Below are 19542 nucleotides of genomic sequence, written 5' to 3' on the forward strand. Positions count from 1 at the left end.
TCAAAGTAACAGTTTCATTAACAGGTTATTTTTATGATTACCTTTCCATTATGTAAGTATTGCCTAAATAGAATAAATGCAATGAATTTTTGCCTTAAAGTTTTCTTTTAAAACAGTTGTGTAAGTACAAATTGATTCTATTTAGACAGAAAAATTAACTAAGAAACTGTATAAAGAAATAAAAATGTATGAGCAATGTGGAAAAAATGAAGTTTGGGGAGTATTGTCCAACTGTATTCAAGTTATCCCTTAGAAAGTCACTTTTAGGTACCCCCAAATTAAAAGAATCTTTATAACACTAATATTTTTCTTATGCATTTATTGATTAGTTTATTAAACTCCAGGAGACAGTGCTCTAGGTTGTCCTGTTTATACTACAATAGTCTGACATAACAATAGGAAATACTCAGTCACTGTTAGTTGCTATAATTAGCTGTGTTGTTACTGCCATTGTTTTAATTTGATTTCATAGAATTACCTGTTGCGTTTGATATGTTAGTGAACAAATTTGTTTTTGAGGAGTATGCTAGTTTTCTATTGCTGTTGTAGCAAGTTACTAGTAGATTAGTGAAATGAAAAATCTCAAATAGATGATCTCACAGTTCACTTGGTTAGAAGTCTTGGGGGCTTGGTTGGTTTCTCTACTGCAAGCTTCACCTGCTGAAAATGAAGATGGCAGTTGGTCTGTATTCTTTACTGGAGGCTCTGGGGAAGAGTCTGCTTCCTGGTTCATTCAGGTTGTTGGTAGAATTCAGTCTGTATGGTTGTGGAACTGAGGTCCCGCTTTCCTTGCTGGCTATTGGCCAGACGTTGTTCTAGCTTCTAGAGGCCACCTGCATTCCCTGTTTCAAAGCCAACATGGTGAGCCAAGTCCTACCCACCTCTGAATTTGTCTGTAATCTCTCTTCTCTGACTTCCAGCCAGTGAAATTTCTGTGCTTTTAAGGGCTCTAGTGATTAGATGAGGTCTACCAGGATAGTGTGGGATAATATCCATTTATAGAATCTATAACTTTAATTTTATCTGAAAAGGTTTTCCTTTGTTTGTTTTTGTTCTGCCATGTAAAGTAAATATTCACAGGTGTAACACTAAGGGGTAAAGTTCATGGTTATCAAAATCCTGTCTACTATGAGGAGTCTCCATCTAAGAAGTGGATCATTCTTAGCTTCACCGATAAAGTTCAGCTTCTGGCATTGCCAGGTAAGGGATTGGATCAGTTGTAGTAAGGTCCTCATCCTTTTTGCTTCAAGATGACTGGTGTGGTTTTAGTCATCATACCCACTTTTAAAGGTAGGTAGGCATGTAGGCTGGAGGAACTGCGGTTAAAAGTGCTTTTCCTGAAGTGGGTCTCTTCTTTTATCCCTCTACCCCAGTAAACTCCCTCTGTGTGTCATTAGCCCAATCTGGTACATGGCTACCCATAGCTGTAAGAGAGGCCACAGAACTAAAGAAATTGTACTTTCCAGCCTCAGAAGGAAAAGACTGGCAAGAAAGAAGGGGATTGGTGCTAGATATATACTAGACTATTTCTTTGTCTACCACTGATGTATTGAGGAAGATAAATATAAAAAGGGTATGATTATATTAATTTATAAAACAAAACGAAAAAGTCAGCCAACAGTTTCCAAGTTACACTTTCCATGTAGAAGTTATTTATTAATGGTATCCTGGATTGTCTTACTTGATGCTCTAATATTTTAATCTATTAAGAAGGAGAGCAGCTTTTTCCATGCTATTACAGATAAGTCCCTTGGAAACTGGGAAGGCACAAGATGATTGACATTCAGTCTGCATTCTTATTTTATTGAGATGTTAGCTTGCCACTCATTGGTAAATAGACCGATAAATGACGCTCTCATTTACCAGATAGGCTGTCAAGGTATATTCAGTATCAGCCTCCCTCCAGAATATAACTTAATGCTTGGTGCCATTTTGTCAAGAGTTTCAGATTTGATATTCCAGAATAAGTTGGCTCACAACATAGAAGTTCCCTGTGAGTCTCCCTCCTTGGGGTAAGCATAGTGCATTTCTAATTTCTTATTTTGAAATCCACGCAATGCCAAGAAAAATTGTCTGTCTGCTTTAGTCTGCTCCATTTAACTGCATCTTCTCAAAGTTACTGGACTATTTTTTCTGATATTACATGTTTGATCTGCTGGAACACAGTGAATAAGGAAATCCAGTTAGAAATCATATATGCAGCCTTAACTCAAGGGATTTTATTTATAGATCTCAGCATTCTCAAATCCTTCAGAATTTGAAAAAATGCAGCCATTGATCACATCTCTTTTGCAAGCAAAAAAAACCCAAACAAACAAAATTTTTTTGAAATACCCCTATTCTGAGATTTAATTCCTTTTAAAAATTGATTAAATTAAACTATTAATTTCAAAGCCTCCAAGATTAAATTTCAATCCATTGATAAGAAAAAAAACAGTAAAAATTTGCATTTGATTTCTTAATGTCAAGCACTGTTCTCACTCACCTTATTTAATTCTTCCAGTAATGCCATAAGCTAAAAATATACCGTTGTTACCCCCATTTTATAGGTGAGGAATATGAGATACAGAGGCCAATATCTTGGCCATGGCCGCAATGCTACTAAGAAAGGAAATCAAATCAATATTCAAACCCACATTGATACTCTAAAACCTCAACATTGATAAATTATGTACCACAATGTAGCCCTTTGATGTTCTACAACCACAGTTCTTGAAAAGTAGGATGGGATGAAATGAAGATGACGGGTCTATGTTTGTATGTAATTTCAATGTTAGACTGATCTTTTTCTTCCAGCATATCCCATTTGTCAAAAAGAATAAGTGTTTATAGTCAGCTATTTCTAACATGAGTTTTAGCATTTGTACATTTACAGTTAGTAGTCACTATTTTTAAATATTTCAAAATACCTCCCAAAGTTGTTAACAAGCCTCTGAAGCCTTACATATCTTTGCTTTGGAATTAGGTTCATGCTAATTTTGTGTCATGACACTAGTTTTTATATCCTGCTCACGGCTCTGATTGGCTTTTGTTAACGTCACAGAAATTTTGGGAACTGATTGAGCCAGGTCAATTGTGGATGGATAAGCAAAACCTCCCTTCCAGAGCTTCAACTAACATCATGAAAATAAAAATACACAGGATAGAACTGAAGGGTCTATATGCTAATTAAGTATCATTGTTTATTATCATTGCTAGTGTGAGTGTGAATTAATATAGAATGTCTTGACAATTTTAAAACATGGAAGACTATTTTTGTTTTCCATTTCATACTTTAGGGTCAGTTTTATATGTTTGATTAATTTTAACAGAATTAATGTATATATTCATAGTAATGTATGTATTAATCATATGCTTGTAATCTAAAATAAGAGACTAAAACCTACGGTATAATCAAAATAGGCCAAAGAAAAGTTTCCTGCAGAACACATCAAAAGCCATACAATGGCTGAAGGGAATAAGAACTTAGGCTTTAAAATCAGAAAATTCTGATTTCCAGTATTGTATTACAGTACTTTCCTAACTTTGTAGCTTTCTATTCAACATGTCTGATATTTAAGGATTAACTCTGACTTGAGATAATCTTGCAGTATAGTGAAGGTTAGAGAATCTTTTTCTTAAAGTTTCATTTGTCTTATTCTAACTATGGGCATTTTAATCTCTATGTAAGTGTTCCTTTGCAGATGTTTGTAAATGAGACTGAAACACACTGATTAGGTAGTGAGCATTTTGGAAATCTAAGTATATTATATATCAAAGGTAGCTTTCCACTGTCAACAGGATATATCTGAAAGAATGATCTGATTATCTTGCATTAGCCTGCCCCCTTCCCCAAGGAAAGTGGAGGCTAAGACAAGTTATTGTGTGCAGATTGTTTATTTTGGAAAGTGATGGGGCAGGTGGAGGAGAGTGAGATATTAAGAGGGTGAAATAGACATGGAGGGAAAGGCTGGCACATAGGTGAGTTCTTAAATTTTTGGGTTGGTCAGTGGACTTATTCTTGCAGAGACCTTCTATGGGTCACGATAAATGTGCATCAATTATTCACCTGAAGTATGGAAGAGAGAGCATTTATAAACTCTATAAACTCTTCTCCATTGTCAAGATACTCCCTCATGGGATGTCAGCTACCTTTGAGACTGAGAGTTGTCTAAATCTTTGGTAGGCCTTATAGAAATCACCCAAGGCATAAATGGAGAAATACATGATGCTGTTCAGGTGAAATTGCCATCAGATTACATCTGTGGGAAGCTGGTTTGCCACAACAATAGCTGGATTAGAAGGTAAGCAGAGAGGATGTGGTACGGGTATTAGAGGTGTCTGACACATTTACTTATGTAGAGACATTATATAGAGGAGGTTAAGCCCATCAAATTAGCCCTCTCATCTTCTTATATAAAGTGATGATATCAAGAATTCCCTTGCTTATTTCAGCTTTTCTTCTCTTTTCCAAAAATCTGAATCTTCATTTTACTGAAATTTTAAAGAAAAAGTCCATTTAGGACCTAGTTGTTCAAATACAAAGCATCAATGACTACAAAGAAAGAAAAGAAAAGACTCAACCAGAATATGATGTGTCTTTGTCTTTAGTGACAGGGGTTTTATGCAATGCATGATTTATTAAAAGAATTTGAGCCTATTAAATCAGGACAAGAGAGAATGAAAATTCATATCCTGTTTATAATGAGGTTTTGAAAATGATGCCAATTCATTAAACGGTCATTTAATGAATATTTATTAAGAGCCTACTATATTCCAGGAACTATGCTATGTAGGATACATTAGTGGATTAGACAAATATACTTTCCTCCCTCATACTTCCCTCTTGGCATTTGCTATCTAGAGTGGGATAAAAACAATCTGCCATATGAATAGCCTTCTGGGAGACAAGATGGTGAATACAAGTTATCTCAAAAGATTATTTTATGACCTTTGCTCTTAAAACACATATGGCTTTAATAATATTCATTTATATACAAAATGCCAGGAGCAAGAGACACAGACATGTTAATTTATATAATGGGAATTTAATGTCTATAAGCTCACAAGGAGGAAAGAAAAGAAGGAAGAAAGAGCAGAAGGAAGGAAACAAAGGAAATAGCACTGGAAGCCAGAGTCAATTCTCAGAGATTCAGAATTTCTTCCCCCAAGTTAGAGTCTTAGGACTATTTACACAAAACTGAAGGTCTAGTGATTGATCTAACAGTACTTACCTTAGTGTTTTATCATTAAAACATCTTTGTCACTGCTTCTTCTGCTTCTACTCTTTGCTGAGTTCAACTAATTACTTCTCTGTATATCTCTTATTGTGAAAGGAGGATTGGGCTGCAAGTCATCCTTTTGAGCAAAGCTTTTTATGCCAAGTCCCTTGTAGTCCGTGCAATTTGTCAGGAAGCAATGTGTGTTGTGGCAATGGTAGGTGAGAGAAATGGTAGCTAATGCAATAGCCTGCAGCTAATTCCTTCAGAAGGTAAAGTAGTCATAAAATGATAGATCTCTACAATGCAGAGACAAGATGCATAAATAGTCTTTCATTCTTTCTTTCGGTAAAATATAGCAGCTGCTCTCTACGAGGTGCCTTTCTAAGAACTGGAGATGCATTGGTTAATAAAACAACCCATTATACCATAGAAACTCCATTATGTCTAGCAGGAGAAATAGACATTGAAATATAATTTCATGAATAAATATGCAACTGAGAAATCACTTGCAATATCTGTGTACTTTAGGACCAGTTATAATAGGTCTCAACTCTACTTTCACAGAGTGTATGGTTCTCTGTTTCTCCCCTAATTTTTGTGAGTTCCTAGGATATCCTACCTCATTCTGTCCTCTACTTCCGTACTTCTCTGTTCTCTTACCTGACTTGCTTTCCATTTATGAAAAAGCCAGGCATAAAGATAAGTTGTTTCATTGATTTCCACCAATAAAATCCATTACCACCCTAACCATTTAGGAGATGATTTTATTGATGATTTTAAGAGCTATGTGGTGAAGTTGTATCTCATAGAGCAAACTTGATGAATCTATATAATTTACTTTTCCATACCTGTTATCTGTGTTTTCCTTTGTAAGAGTATTCTGATTTTATTCAGAGTGGAAATATGTTCTATTTCCCAGCCTCACTTGATGACTGTGGTAGGCAGCCTCTAAGTTGGTCCAAAAGGAACCCCAACTCCTAGCATTGATGTCTTTATGTAATCTCCTCCCCCTGAGTGTGGGATGGAGTTATTAACTTCCAATGAATTGAACATGGCAGAGGTGATGAACTGTCATTACTAGTAACAATAGAGCAGTAAGTAGTAACATTATAAGTAGTAACTTATTATCAATAAGTCTTGGTTATAAAAAACTGAACTTCTATGTCGCGGATTCTTTCTCATTCTCTCTTACATTGCTTGCTTGGGGGAAGCCAGCTTCCAGATTGTAAGAGAGGCGAGTGGAAAGGATCACACAGTGAGTCTGGATGTGTCTCTTCTCCCAGCTGATCCTTGAGGCTATCGCCCCAGCTGATATTTTGATTGCAGCCTTGTGAGAGACTCTGAGGCACACCCACCAGCTAAGCCATTCTGAGATTCCTGAGCCATAGAAATTGTGAGAAAATTTTTATCGTTTGAAGTTGTTGGGTTGGGAGCTAATGTGCTATTCAGCAGTAGATAACTAATGCAACTGTTAAGTAAAATACAATGACCACGTGCCTTGAGTATTGCCAGGAAAACCCCTTTCCCAGAAAGAATTGTCCAGGAGATGAAAGCAATTGACCACAGGGACTTTCAGAAAGAATGGAACACACCCTGCAAAACAGCTGTTAAGCAACACCTGGTGATAGCAAGTTTGGGTCCAGTAGAGGCGGCTTATCAGAATGGACAAGAACACTATATTAATCAATGCATATCTATTCCCCACTTTATAAGACCCTCCTATATAAAAAGGAACTTTAATGTCAGCTAGTCATTGTAACCCCTTACTCGGAAATTCCCTAAATGCCTGTATAAACTGTTGAGAATAGATGGCTATCAAGATTCTCACTCCATTTTTGGTTTGAGATCTTCCTGCTCAGAAACAGTTTTGCTCTTCCTTGTAAGTCCTTTTGGTGCTTTAATTTACACGTAATAAATTGTTTATTTTGCCACAGTGTTCAATTCGTTTTACTAAATATTATGAAGCACAGGTGAGGAGTAAGCTTTATATACTGTTGAATATCTTGAGGGTAGAAAGATAATTGGTGATTATTTATGCCCTCAGAGAGCTGGATGCAACCAGGATTTAAATAAGTAGAAAGTAAAAAGAAGTATAGTCAGAATAATATACTGCCTTTTTTTTTCTCTTGTCTCTGATACCTGCCAGCTTTGTAAATGTGCTTAACCCAAATAGTGAGTTTTATAGAAAAGCCTAAGGGCATTCCCTGTGTGTGTCGTCAGGTCAGCAGATATCTGGATTTCAGCTCAGTTGTAGTAAATAACTAGGCCTAGAGTATCTTAATTTCTCTTGCTGGATTAAAGCTTACATTTGACAATATTGTTTGGTGCCAAACATAAGAGGCTTAGCCAGCAGAAGAAAATCTCTTGAGTGAGCAGGGTGTTGCAAGTCTGAACTCTGTATTGTGAAGCTGTTCCTTGTTTTCTTCTTTTTTTTTTTATTAATATGTTGGATTTGAGATCACACTGTTTCAACAAGTTGTTCATGGGCCTAGATACAACCTGAGAATAGGCTGCCATAGGCTCGTCTCTCCTTATCTCCTGAGATTGAGATTGTCCCCATAGTTCTCAGAACCCTCCTAACCTCCAAGCCACAGAGTGTCTGGTTCCTCCTGCCCAGAATGCTCTTCTCCATTCACCTGGGCAAAGCCTGCTCATTTTTTAGCTCTGGATATCATTTTTCTTGAGTTTTAACTCTTATTTCTAAATTCTGAGCTGCTGTGCTCAATGTGTATAACCTGGCAGTTCCCTGGAATTTGGGGTTTCTGTGTGACACCTGAGACAGAGTTAGAGATCTACAGCTCTGAAAGTCAGCATTTCTCCACACAGCAACTGTTGAGGAAACTGAAAAAGAGATCAGATTTTAATTAGAGAGATGAAGGAAGCTGATCTGGTGAGGACTAAGGTCAATCAGAATACAGGGTAAAGAATATTGACTATATTTTAAACCTTCAACTTCTGTGTGAGACCAAAGGAAGAAATATTTGCTTTGCCCCAAATTTAAATTTTCTGTAGCACACTATCTAATTTAACTTGTCTGGCCAGTTTATTTGAACAAAACCTAATTACATAGAACCTAGAATAGGGAATGAGATCTTGTTCTTCTGTGCAGAATAATATAGTCCTTTGATACATTCAAGAGTATTTTGGGAAGAAAATTTTAAAAGTATTTGCAAAGTTCCAAGAGATTGGAGGAAAAATGTGGAACTATTAAACTTCTCCATCTGGGGAATTCATGAAATTTTCTCAAGCATTAAGGACTACCAATTTAATAAGCCAAATCCTCAATCTTGAGGTTTGCCCTTATTAAATTTCTGTCATGGCAAAGCTAAGCCTACTTATAACTATGCCTAAGAGTCACCTCCAGAGAACCTCTTTTGTTGCTCAGATGTGGCCTCTCTCTAAGCCAAACTCTGTAAATGAATGCACCACTCTCCCCAATTCATGGGACATGACTCCCTGGGATCTAAGTCTCTGACAACATGGGACATGGCTGCTAGGCATGAACCTGGCCCTGGAAATGTGTTAAGAAAGCCTTCTTGACGAAAAGGGGGAAAAGAAATGAAGCAAAGTAAAGTTTCAGTGGCTAAGAGTTTTCAAATAGAGTTGAGAGGTCATTCTGGAGGTTACTTTTATGTAAACTTCAGCTAGATATTGCGAATTGCTACAGTATGCCAAGCTACAACCAACAGTATTCCTGAAAACTCTAAAGAATGGCCTGAACTCTAAGACTCTGCAAAAGTTTTTCTAAGTTTATTTTTTCAGAAATTTAGAACTTCCGCATTGCTCTTATGCCAGATAAGCTCTGAAACCCAGAGGTACCAGTCTCTCAAGAAACATCAACCAGTTTCATTCCTCTACCCCATAATAAATTGACACCCCTTGTGCTGGTTTGAAACTGTTATGTACCCCAGAAAAAACACGTTCTTTTTTCTAATGTGGTCTTGTGGAGGGAGATGCATTGTTTAGGAAGAGACTTTTTGATTAGGTTGTTTCCATGGAGATGTGAAACACCCAGTTGTGGGTGAGATATTTTTATTAAGTGGTTTTCATGGAAATGTGTCTCTACCCATTCAAGGTGGGTCTTAATCTGCTTATTGGAGTTCTTTAAGAGAGAACCATTTTTGGAAAAAGTGGAGAGCCAACACAGACAGAGATGTTTGGAGATGCAGAAAGAAAATGCCGTTGTGGAAGCTGTTTGAAACCAAAAGCCAGAGAACCAGCAAATACCAGCCATATACCTTTCCAGTTGATAGTAGTGCTCCAGATGCTATCGGCTTTTCTTGATTATGAGGAATTTTTTTCTGGGTGCCTTAGTTTGGACATTTTTGTGGCTTTAAAACTATAAACTTGTAACATAATAAATCCCCTCAATAAAAGCCAACCCTTTTTCTGGTATATTACATTCCAGCAACATTAGCAAACTGAAACACTCCTTTTCAGCACAAACAATTTAGAATGGTCATTGCTCAGATATCCCTGACGACTGAGGAGTGATCAAATGAGAGGGAAGAGGTGTAACAGAAAAGTTATGATTTAGCAAATGATTGCGACTACTGACTCATTATATAGACATTTCTTTATATTTTGTAGTGTGTTAGAAAAGCCAGAAGGAAATATCTGAAATTGTTGAACTGTAATCCAGTAGTCTTTATCTTTGACAATGATTGTATAACTATATAATTTTTATCTCATGATTGTAAAAAACTTGTGGCTGACACCCCTTTATCCAACGTATAGGTATATGAGTAATAAAATAAAGACATGCATGGAAAAAATAATAATAAGTCAGGAATATGGGGAAAAAGTACCCCTGCATAAACTATGTACAATAGTTAATAGTACCACTTTAACAATTTTTCTAAGTTGCAACAAATGTAACTACTGTTAAAAATCGTAGAATTACAAAAAAGCGCTATAATCAATTGTAACAAGTTTTCCACACACTGCACATGCTGGTGGTGTGGTGGTATATAGGAATCCTGTATTTTATGCATGATTGTTCGGTTAATCCACAGCTTCTCTAAGAAAAAAGTTTTTTTTTAATTAAAAAAAGGGGAGTTAAGGCAACTCCATAGCTTGCCTTGTCTATAGTACTTTCCACATGATGCCAAAATTGCTTACTTATATGTCAAGACCAGAGGTTGCAAACAAGGGAGGTCCCAGGCTCCATTCTGCCTTCAAATATATATTTTTGGCCACTCATGCAAAGCAATCCTAAGAGCTTGAACTCACCAGTTCTCCTCAACCCCAGTATTTCTTAGTGGCTGACATCCTCGTTTGCATTATTTGCCGACCCTTGTAGGATTTATATCTGAGACTGTAAACTAGACAATGAGGCCTTTGAGAGCATGGACAGATTTTGTCTAATTCATGTCCAAAACAACTTGTCAAATTTCTTGGCACATTATATGCATTCAGTAAGCAATTGTTGAAAGAACGAATGAATTCATGAATGAATGAATAATCACTTTGTTAAGTAATAAACAATGACGCTCTAAGCTCTGTATGGTCAGAGAAATGTCTCTTTCTAGCTTTGATCTCCTCAAGCTGGTTTACATTATTGTTCTCCACACCGAGCCATTCACCAAGTTTCTGATGAATTAAATGATTCCAAGTAAACTGCAGACAGTCAATCCATGCCCATCCTGTACCTATACTTCTGTCTCCAGACACATACTCCCTGTTTTTTTTTTTCCTTTTTTTTTTTTTAATTTCACACTGGTCCAGCAATTATGATGATTGCACTCCTGAGCCTCTGGAGCTTTAGTATCGTGATTGGCAAACAGACTTTCATGGAAACAGCATGCAAGTTGAGGGAGTTATGCAGTACTCCAACCAAAATCAATGAATATTCACTATAAGTACCTATATGCCAAGAAGTGTGGAAAAAAAGAGAATAAAATATATTCTTTCCAATAGAGAAATTCACAATCCAGTTTTAGTGACAGATTTCTAATTATAAATAAGTAGTTATCAATAATAGTGAAATACAAAAACAAATTTTTATTTAAAACTTGTGCATCAGGTGAGTATAATTCACTGTGATATTCCTGTTCTTTGTATAGTAAATTTTCATAAGTCTATATTGTGTTAGTCAGGAATACTAACCAATAGGAGAAACAGAACCAATAGGAGATATCTGTAAATATGAGATTTGTAAGTATTTCATGCAATCGTGGGGACATAAGATTCCAAAATCTGTAGGACAGGCTGCAAGCTGGCTGCTTCAGTGAAGGTCCTCAATGAATTCCCCAGGAGAGGCTGGCTGAAGCAGAAAGAGAGATTTTCTCTTCTGAATTCTCCTTAAAAACCTTCAGATGATTAGATTAAGTATCACTCATTGTAGAAGATACTCCCCTTAGCTAACTGCAGATGTAATCAGCCATGGATGCAACCAACATGCTCATGATTTAAGTTCATGAAATGTCTTCACAGCAACAGACAGTTCAGTGCTTGCTTGACCAGACAACTGGACACTATCACCTGGCCAAACTGACACATGAATCTGACCATCACATATATCTAATATCTATCTTAGATGTGATGAAACCCACTGTCTTAGTTTGCCAGAACTAAGCATTTGTTATCTTGTTTTTGAGATTAGAAATCCAAGATAAAAATGTGAACAAGGCCATGCCTTCTCCTGGAGTTGTGGCATTCTGGTTGTATTAGTTAGGGTTCTCTAGAGAAACAGAACCAACAGGGAACACTTGCAAATATAAAATTTATGAAAGTGTCTCACATGACCGTAGGAACGCAGAGTCCAAAATCCACAGGGCAGGCTGCGAAGCCGATGACTCCAATGGATGGCCTGGACGAACTCCACAGGAGAGGCTCACCAGCCAAAGCAGGAATGGAACCTGTCTCCTCTGAGTCCTCCTTAAAAGGCTTCCCATGATTGGATTTAGCATCACTAATTGCAGAAGACACTCCCCTTTGGTTGATTACAAATGGAATCAGCTGTGGATGTAGCTGACGTGATCATGACCTAATCCTATGAAATGTCCTCATTGCAACAGACAGGCCAGCGCTTGCCCAATCAGATGAACAGGTACCACAACTTGGCCAAGTTGACACCTGTCCCTAACCATGACACTGGTGATGGCAGCTCTCCATCCCATGGCTGTCTATCCTCTCTGGCTCTCATATTTCCAACTTCTGAGTCCAGTTTCCTCTCTTTATAAGGCTTCTTGTCACATGGATTAAGACCCATCCTCATTCAGCTTGGCCCCATCTAAATAGGATCTTGGAAGATTCTATTCACAAATGTGTCCACATCTTAACTGATACTAATATGTTCAAAGGTTCTATTTAGAAATGGGCTGAAACCCACAGGGACAGTGGATTAAGACTTGGACATGACTTTTGTGGGAGGCATGATGCAACCCCAACCCCCATAGTGATCATTTTGTGACTGAAGAAACAGGTTCATAAAATTTCATGTCTAGAAAGTCAAGTATGCAATTTTATTCTTAGGGGCCGCACTTTCATAAAGTGTTTCAAACTGTTTTTTTTTATGAATGCATTGCCTTGTGAATGCTTAAAGGGCGCAACATTACTAGTCTTCTAAGCAATACAAAAATCAGCTTTACTGTTCTGCAATAGCCTTGTTTCTTGAAGATGATGGTATAAAGATATAATGTTTACAATGTAACTGAGTGATTGTGAAAACCTTGTGTCTGATGTTCCCTTTGTCTAGGATATGGACACATGAGTAAAAAATATGGATAAACAAACAAACAAATAATAGAGGAAACAAACGTTAAAATATATTAGGTAGATGTAAATATGATTGTCAATGACAGGGAAGGGTAAGGGTTTTTTTTTTTTTTTTCTTTTTACATCTTTTTCTGGAGTAATGCAAATGCTCTAAAAAATGATCATGGTGATGAATATACTGCTATGTGATGATGTTGTGACCCATCGATTGTACACAATGTATGGAATGTTTGTATGTTAAGATTGTTTGTGTTTGTATGCTGTTTTGTCAACACAAATAGTTAAAATAAAATATCTAGCATTAGCATAAAAAATTAAACAAAAAAACCCTGAAAGACTTAAATTAAAAAGTTAAATCTCTTATAAAGAAAAACTAAAGAGTTCAAGGAAACATTAAAAAAATCTGCTTTAATTACTTTAGTAACCAATTACTATGGTTTGCCAAATGCCAGCCAAAACCATTCTTGTCACTCCTAAAGAATACCTAGGCCTCTGAGTCTACAAAAGTTTCACACACTAAAATTATTTCCCACAAATCTATAGCCTTCGGATGGTTTTCTAGACCAGATAAATCCCAAAACCCAGAGAGGCCAGCCTCTCCAAATCATCAACTAGTTCCATCTCCCTATCCCATATTACCGACACTCCTTTCCAATATGAAAAAGTTAGTATTGGCATAACCCTAAAACCCCTAAAGATTGAGAAAATGATCCAAGGAGAAGGAGTTATAACCGAGGAAAATAGGATTTAACAAATGGGTAAGACTGCTGAATCATTGCACTGAGGTCTCTTTTAGTCTTCAGTGTCTTGGAGCAGCTAGAAGGAAAAACCTAAAATCATGGAACTGTAACCCATACCAAACTCTGAAATCTGTTCTTTAACTACTTGGTACAGTGTATTTTGAAATTTATTGTTTTGGGTGTATATGTAATATTTCTCAATAAAATAGTGTTTTAAAAAAATCAGCTTTAAGTTTCCTGAGAACACTAGGAATGAGATCATATAATCTGACTTACAGAAGCCTAACACTCAGGAACCTCAGGCCTCCTCTCTTACTCTCACATCCTTGTTCAAGCCTTGACCACATCCTCTAGATCAGTGATTCTCAACAAGACTAGCACTGTCCCCCACAACAAAGAGTTATCTGATTGTAAATATTGATGGTGCCAAAGCTTCAGAACTCTGCCGGAGAAAATGCCAAATATATCCACGCTCTCTAGCGCCGTTGCCAACTTCTGGTCCAAGACACCAACATCTCTGCCCTCACCCATTACAATTGGTTCAGTAGGTTTTACTGATTCCTCTCTAGTCCCTTATAAATCATTCTTCGTATAACAGCCAAAAGGAACTTCAACAATATAAAGCTGTCTTTAAAACATTGCTTACACCGGGCAGGCCACAGTGGCTCAGCAGGCACGAATGCTTGCCTGCGATACCAGAGGACCTGGTTTGATTCCCGGTGCCTGCCCATTAAAAAAAAAAAAAATTCAACCAAAAACATGGCTTACACCTATCCAATGACATACTTTCCTACTTAAGGAAAAGTAGAGAAATATGCAATATTAAGGAGTTTGGATATTATTTCATTCTCTTTTCTCCCTTTGGCTCATTATCTTCCTGTCATCCTTTTTCTATTTTAAGAATATGACAAACTCATACTGGTTTGGTTTTGGTACTTTCTAACAACTCTTCCAGAAGTATCTTTCCTAGGTGGCTGCTTATTTAATATCATCTTGTCTATAAATTATCAGAGAGGCCTTCCTTATCTGCTTTGAAATTGCACTCTTCTCCATACCTTTACATCTGCAATTCACCCTCTGTCTTTTTATATGCCTATAGTTTAATTTATCTCATTACGTATCGTAATGGAGAGTACTATCTACAATATGATAGTTTTAGATTGTGATGAGAATTATGTCTCTACTTCCACACTTCATAGTGAAACCCCTATGCTTAATGGTCCCTCAAAAATAGCCATGACCAAATCCTGTTCAAATTCAGGTAACTGAATATATTAGGTTACATAGCAAAGAACAACTAAGGTTGCTTATCTGCCCATCTTGAGATGGGGACATTATACTGGATTATCGGGTGGCCTAATGTCAGTCATCACAAGGGCACTTTTTTCTTTCTTTCTTTTATTGGGGGAAGGGGGGAGGTGCATGGTCCAGGATTTGAACCCGGGTCTCCGGCATGCAAGGCAGGCATTCTAACCACTGAATTACCCACAAGGGTCCTTTTAATTGTAAGAAGAAAGCAGAAAAGTCAGTGTTAGAATGAAGTGATGTGAGAAAATTGCTACTTGCCATTGCTGGCTGTGATGATGGAAGGGGGCCTCAAACCAAAGAGTGAGGAAAGCATCTAGAAGCTGGAAAAGGCAAAGAAATGGATTACCCTTGGAACCTCTGGAAGGAGCACAACCCTGCTGACACCATGATTTTATCCCTGTTAGACTCATTTCAGACTTCTGACCTCTAGAACTATAAATTGATACATCTGTGTGGCTTTAAGCAGCTCAGTTTGTGATGCTTTGTTACGCCCATAATAAGAGATTAATACTGCCCCTGAAGCAGTGATGCTATCTGTCTTGCTCAGCCTGGTGTCTTCAGGGTTTATTGTTGGTCCCTGAACATAGGAAATATATAATAAACATACACTGAATGAATGAATGCTAGAAATAAACATAATCACTGGAGTTAAATAACCATAGGTTTCGATTCTAACACTAGTAAGTAATTTTCACATTTTGGTCAAATTATTCCACCCTCTCCCCCAAGCTCCAAAAATCTCACTTTTTGTTTTTTGGCATGGGCAGGTTCCAGGAATCAAGCCCAGGTCTCCAGCATGGCAGGCGAGTACTCTGCCACTGAGCCACCGTGTCCCACCACTAATCTCATTTTAAAAATGGAGAATATGACTTTAGAATTTCAGGTTTGTTGGGAGTCCTAGGACAGTGTCAAGAAAGCAGGAGTTCTGTCTTTTCTCTTGTTTCATTTCCTGCATGGACTATGTCAGCTTTAAGTTGGAGTTCCTGCTTTCTTCTTTTGTATACTCCAGCATCCTCCATGTATGCATTCAGTTTTAAATAGTGAGAGAGTAAAGGCTAGAATTAAAACAGTTCTTAATAAACAAGCTTTGCTAGTAAAGTAGAAAAAAAATAGTTTGAATGACATTTCTTTGTGAACCACCAGAGTAATTGCTATAGCCCTCCTGCTTTCATTCTCCATCTTTTCTATTAAATCATCATTATTTCCCTGCTGAGTTCTCATTTACCTTTTCAGCTAAAACATGGAATAATTTGTACTAAAAATATATTTGTACTAAAAAATGTACTTCCTCACTGTTTCACTCTCTAATAGAACAAGTAAATAAAATAAAATAAAATAGACTATAGATAATATGATACATGTATTCTCATGTATACAAGAATATATATATATTTGAAGTTTGAATTAATATATGGATATCAGATGTCTTCTGAAGGGAAAGGGTGGAAATGCAGATGACTGATTTTCAGGTGAGACTGACCTGTGGTCAAATTCCTGCCCTTAGGAAGGTTGCCAGAATTAGCAAATGAAAATATGGAAGCCCAGTTACATTTGAATTTCAGTTAAACAAAAAACATTATTTTTTTTTTAGTATAAGTATGTGCCCTGAAATACATAGGACATACTTTTACTAGGCATTTATTGTTTATCTGAAATTCAGATGGAACTGGGCATTGTATATTTAATCAGGCCTTTATAAATGTGTAGTCTAGGGCAAAATATTTAATTGCACTATACTTGAACTTCTGATTTGTAAACTGGTAAGGGATAATAGTAATACCCAGCCATTAGGTTTTTCTGAGAACTCATTAATGTATGAAATTGCTCAGTACAGTGACTGTCAGAAAGCACTCATATATTGAACACTGAAATATAGGGCAGTACCTTAGGCTACTGTGGTAGGTAGCTATCCTAACTTGGCCGGCCACCTTTCCCTGGGACCCACAAATCTATCCTGTGCTCAGGACCAGGTGTCCCCACCTGGCAGGATAAAACACAAACCCCTAGAAGATAAGGGAACTGCATGTACATTTTCCTACATTGTCTCAAGCATATGTAAATACTAACTGGAGACAGTCTGACTGTGGTGGGCATGTTTTTATGACACCAGCTCACACCCCAGCGGCATATCTGTCTCTGGTGGGAAGACAGTGGGGCTCCTCCACTATGGCAGCACACAGATACGAAAGCAGGGTGCTGTGGAATAAAACATCTCCTTGCTTTGGCCACCTATGGATGGAATCCACTGGCTATGGAGGATGGATGTCCACCAGTGAAGTTGACCTTGTCCTGTCTCTTCTCCGTGTGAGTAAAATGTCTTTCCCTAAGAGCCTATGTAAATTCTGCTTTCTCTGGCAACCCTGACACCTGTCTTGGAGTATGCTGACATATCCTAAGGTGTCTCTTCTGACCAACAGTACAGAGCAAACATCAATACAAATGAAGAATCAGAAATGATGTATTTCATATATTATTTGATTAAAATACACTAAAACTATTAGTTGATCTTTGTATCCAATCGGTTGGAGTGTTTTCATTTAACTGTAAAAAATTAATCTTTGGAAGAGCACTTGGGCTAAGGAATAAGTAAAAATTCAATAATGCACTATTTAGAAAATACATTTTAAAAAAACATGGCTTCTAATTATTTTATTTTCTTGGCTAAAATAATTGACCAAATGAAAGAATTAAATATTCAATTAAAACTAAAGAACAGAGATATGTTGAAATAAAGAAAGGAAATAAATTCAAAAGTGCAAATATTTTGAAGAAAAAAATAAGTCACATTAATAAAAGAAATCTAATAGCTGATTAGAAAATGTAGACATATTTCTGGACATTTTCATTTTAAAAATTAAGAAGATAAAAAAACAACTTAAGGAATAAAAATGAATAAAATATGATTTTTTTTAATTTTGATTTTTAAACTTCTTTTCATTGATGTTGGTTTGACATTAATGTATTATACTGTTTGGGGACATGGAAAAACAAGACTACCAGCACAGATCTTGGGGGAAAATGTCTCCTTGAGAGGTATCCATGTAAGCAACTTCATCTTATGTAAACTTCTGGTGTCCTACAACTTTCAACTCACATTTCCAATGAGAAAGCAAAAGAAATGTATACTTACTGGCATGTGGGAATGCCTTCAAGCAGCAGATAAAGCTCCTGTACAGAAAATTCTGAAACTCAAGACATCTTAAATAGAGTTTTTTTTGTTTGTTTGTTTGTTTGTTTTTTAACTTTTTTTATTAATTAAAAAAAATTAACAAACAAAACATTAAGATATCATTCCATTCTACATATACAAACAGTAATTCTTAATATCATCACATAGTTGCATATTCATCACTTCTTAGAACATTTGCATTGATTTAGAAAAAGAAATAAAAAGACAACAGAAAAAGAAATAAAACGATAACAGAGAAAAAAAAGATTATACATATCATACCCCTTACCCCTCGCTTTCATTTACCACTAGCATTTCAAACTAAATTTATTTTAACATTTGTTCCCCCTATTACTTATTTTTATTCCATATGTTCTACTCTTCTGTTGATATAGTAGCTAAAAGGAGCATCAGACACAAGGTTTTCACATTCACAGAGTCTCAGTGTGAAAGCTGTATCATTGTTCTTAAATAGAGTTTTTTAAGTCATGTGGAAATTTTCCTTGCAAGAGTAACAAATCCCACAACATGTAACTTATTAGAATTGTCCCTTAATGTATGATCTATACGATAACTGAAAAAAAAAAAAAAAAAAGATGAAAAACTCCAAGGCAAGATAAACAAAACAAGAAGGAGGATCTAACGCGTTGGCAAAGTACCAGTTCCCTTGTTTGCTCATCTGCCTAAACAGCTGTAGAGCTTATGTTTTTATTTATTTATTTTAGAATGCTCCTAACTTTGAAACGCCATTGAATAGATTAACATAACCATTGTCTTTCTAAGTTGTCACATCTCACTCTATGTGGCAGAGTGATCACCACAGCCATTTGATTTCAGATTGGGAAATGTAGATGTTTTTCTAGGCAGAGAACGCTAAACGCTCTGTGTTTAATGAGTTTATATGGCCAACCAAACCATTTGAACATAGAATCTACCATTTGAAGATATATCCTGTGGAAATGCCACTAACGTGCAATTAACTTAATGCCATGTATTTAGCACAATTGATGACTGCCAAAAGGCTTGCGTTCTGCTCGATATCAACTTGTTAAGCATTTCATTTACTTGTGAAGAGTCAGTCCCCTTTTATTTATTTCTGTTTAAAAATATAAATGGCATTTTCTAACTTCTTTCTGTGTATGCCTGTGTATGTTGCAGTTCATTTATAGATACAGAGTGGGCGATTCTCTACATCCTTGGTGAGATATTACCTTGGGGATGTTACCCAAACAAGTCCTTTTAAAGTTCTTAGAGCAGCATGTCTGGAAGTAACAATGGGCAGTGGCATTTTTCAAACATTTTGTGAGTTCTGCAATTTATTACTGTAAATAAAATTTTGAAGCTTAATGATATAATTCAAATACAGCCAAGCCAAAGGTTTCATTAATTGAACAACATTGTTGCA

The sequence above is a fragment of the Tamandua tetradactyla genome, chromosome 16 (assembly GCF_023851605.1).
Source record: "Tamandua tetradactyla isolate mTamTet1 chromosome 16, mTamTet1.pri, whole genome shotgun sequence".
NCBI classification, from domain to species: Eukaryota; Metazoa; Chordata; class Mammalia; order Pilosa; family Myrmecophagidae; genus Tamandua; species Tamandua tetradactyla.